The sequence below is a fragment of the Eptatretus burgeri genome, chromosome 12 (assembly GCF_056783735.1).
Source record: "Eptatretus burgeri isolate ZD-2024b chromosome 12, Ebu_testis_v1, whole genome shotgun sequence".
NCBI classification, from domain to species: domain Eukaryota; kingdom Metazoa; phylum Chordata; class Myxini; order Myxiniformes; family Myxinidae; genus Eptatretus; species Eptatretus burgeri.
Window position 1 is genome coordinate 65134264 of NC_140972.1, and position 3450 is coordinate 65137713.

The window sequence follows — 3450 nt, forward strand, 5'->3', positions numbered from 1 at the left end:
CCGGGCACCAGGCTAGTCGGCCGCGGTAGGCCATGGGCCCATGGGGGGCCGGGATAGAGTAGTGGGCACGGGTGCGCCTGCTTGGTGCGGGGGCCCGGGGCGCCATTAGCCGCGTGGGCAGTGTTGTGGGCACGGGTGACCCTCGGAAAGGGGCCCGGGAGGCCGGCCTGCCACGTGTGCGTTTCAGGGAGGTGCCATGGGGGCACTCCCGGTGTTAGGGAGCTGGTAGGCTCGGAGGCAGTGTAGTGCCCCGGGCTGCCATAGCGGGAGATTCGGCAGAGGGTCGTGCCTGCCGGAGGGAGCCACGTGTCCCAGCCAGGAGACCGTGTGAGGGCACGGAGAGAAAATTGGGGGGCGAGGCCCGAAATTGTGAGGACACCAACACAGGCGACGGGAATCTGGGTTGTTAGAACCAATAGTTTAAGCGAGAGGCGCTTGTTGAAAGCCCCGGGGTAGTTTAACAGTTAAATGGTTAGGGTAGATTAGGAGATGTACCCCTCCGCACCATCCATCCCCTCGCTGTCGTTGTGGGCCGCTGGACCCACTTTGGTTATAGATCGCCGAACTCTGAGGAGGCCATTCTGAGGCTTCGTTGGGCCTCGACACAGGACGTTAGCTCTCCCTTATTCCCCTCCGGGAAGGGAACGTAGGGGTTGGGAGTAGGCTAGGTGACAGGATAGGTTAGCCGAACAAGGACGATAAAGGGGGTTAGGGGACGATTTATAGAGGGGAAGTAAACATAAAAGTAAAAATAAAATAAAAAATAAGTTGGGGCTAAATTGGGGTTTGACAAATTAAGGGAGTGGGTATGTACAGTGACAGGCAAAGGCGATAGGTTGGGAGGGAGACAGGTAGGTAGGTCCGAGCCCGCCTTCCAAGTGGCCAGCACCACCGCACTCCCTCCACCAACCTCCATTGAACGGCAAAGGCTGGCCAACTTCATCGGCTGGCCGTGTTTTGCTTCAAGGCGGAGGCCGGCCAAGTTCATCGGCAGCTGTGTGCTGCAAGGCCTGTGCCGGCCAGTTCATCTGCTGGCTGTTTTTCTTCGAGGCCTGTGCCGGCCAGTTCATCTGCCGGCTGTGTTTGCCTGCAACGGTCTTCTTCTGCGGGCTGTGTTTGCCTGCAGCGGCCTTCTTCTGCGGGCTGTGTTTGCCTGCAGCGGCCTTCTTCTGCGGGCTGTGTTTGCCTGCTCACCTTTGCCATGCCATGCCCACTGCCCACGTTCACCAGCCCCGTTCAATTTTTGCTTTGCCCCCCCCTGTTCATTTCCATGTGCGCCAGGATCAAGGCAACAGTTTGCAAGCTGCGAGAACTGCCCTGTTGGCAGCTACAACACGGGCCTGCAGTGGCAGCCCGTGCACCGTGTTTTGCGTCCATCCATTCATCCATTCATTCGTTGTGCTCATTGCGTGTGCCACTTGAGCTGGCACGGAGACTACGTTTGTGCAGCCCATGCACCGTTGTGATTCACTGCATTCAGTTCAAACCGTTCATGCATCCATTCGTTGTGCTCATTGCGTGTGCCACTTGAGCTGGCACGGAGACTGCGTTTGTGCAGCTCATGCACCGTTGTGGTTCACTGCGTTCAGTTCAAAAGGGAAGGCCTTGGACTGCGTGTGAGCAGCCAGCCACGTTCCCTGTCACCTGCATTGTTTTGAGCCAGAGACTGCATGTGGGCAGCCTGGCTCCCTGCGAACTGCTTTTCTTTTGCAGAGTTCATTGATCCTGGGCCATGGTTTAGTGTAAAATTTGTAAGTTAAGGTTAAGATGTACTGTGAATATGAGTGCGCCCCCGGCATGTTTGTCTTAGCGCCGGCAATTTTATTTAAGTCGTCCGTGTGAGTGAGTTTGTTTAGATAGTTACGCAGCCCTCAGGTTATTTATTTTGGGGACACGAATACCATGAATGTCGCACTCAGGGATCCGTAGGTAAAATGTACTAGGGGAAAACTACACATGATGGCACACGAAAATTTGACGACTCGGGACGAGTCTGTAAAAAGGGAAGGGGGTAGTGTTGTGGTTACCAGATTCTCAAACCACCATTCAGGTCCCTTAGGTGAGGTATCTCGGTAAGTACATGTGTAGTTAGGCCCAAACCCGTTGTCTAGTGGGAATACATGTCATTTATGCGAGCTGCGACTCTTCAGGATAGCCGTTTTTCTTTTACTATCTTTATTTTGGACCAACCGCCATGATCACAACCACAACATCAACCACCGACCCCAACCACCGCTTCACCACAACCGCCACGACCTTCACGCACACCTCACAACCGTAGCATCGCCACCGTTCTTGCCCCGCTGTGGGTACCGGTGTTGGACTCATGCAGAACGCGCGTCGAACAGCGTGTACAAAATCACGGATTTTCTGCTTCAAAAACGGATCAAAAACGACACACGCCCACTTTTTGCCGTCCAATCGGTGAGCGAGGGGCGATTTGGCCCCGCCTCCAGAACGATCGATATATGCAAATTTGTGGATCAAAAAGCCTTCACGCCCACTTTTTCTCGGGCCAATGGGGAGCGAGGTGAAAGGTCAAAGGGAGGGGGTCAAAAGGCGAAGTTACGGGGGGATAAAAGGACGGTGTTCGTCAGTCAGCAGAACGGGGTCGGAGAGTCAAGAAGAGGAGAGTCAAGAAGAGGAGAGTCGGAAGCAGAGGGTCAAGACTTCGCGGGCGGTGGAGCTGCTCGTCGTGTGCGTTGGAGTCGGAACGGAGGGGACGGAGCTGTGGAAAGGCGGCGACACCAGACGAGGGGGTGCTCGCGTCGTGCAGGAAGCTGCACCCGAGGGAGGCCGACAGCGCGACCTGGCCGAGGTGGAGACGCTCGTCGCACATAATAAAGATCCTCTATACGCCGAGCATCAGCAACCCCCTCCTGTTTCCCCCCGCGCTGAGATAGTGCGACCAAGGGGGCCCCGTTCCCACCCCCTGCCAGGCACTGTCCACGAGGCCCGCGGGTTACGGGGCCATCGCCGCTCCGCGTCTCATCACCAGACGGGTAGGCCCGACCCGGTCTCGGCCTCAGGCCTACCCCATTCTTGGGGGATTTCTTTTCCTTGGTTTTGGGTATGTGTTGTCGGCGCCGTCTGTGAAGTAGAATTGTATAAGTGTTGCCGTGTGCTCGGTAGTCGGTATTAGCTCTGCACTGTGTTTTCACTTTTATGTTTGCTTTTTGTGTAAATGGAATTGTGTTTTCTTTTTTTGTGTGCATTTGGTGGAATTGTATTTGTGTGCTTCCCGTGTGCCGCGAATAAATGTGCTTTATTGTTGAACTGTTCTCCCGCTTCGCTTCGTCTTTTCCTCCATTGAATCCCCATCTTGCTTCACGTAAAGGGTTGGTAGTGGGCTGAATACGCCCGATAATTAATCGAACCGTCCAGGTCGACGATAACACCGCTCGGTTATTCTGATAGTACGGAACGGGTCGCTTAAGTGGCCCGTGTCCG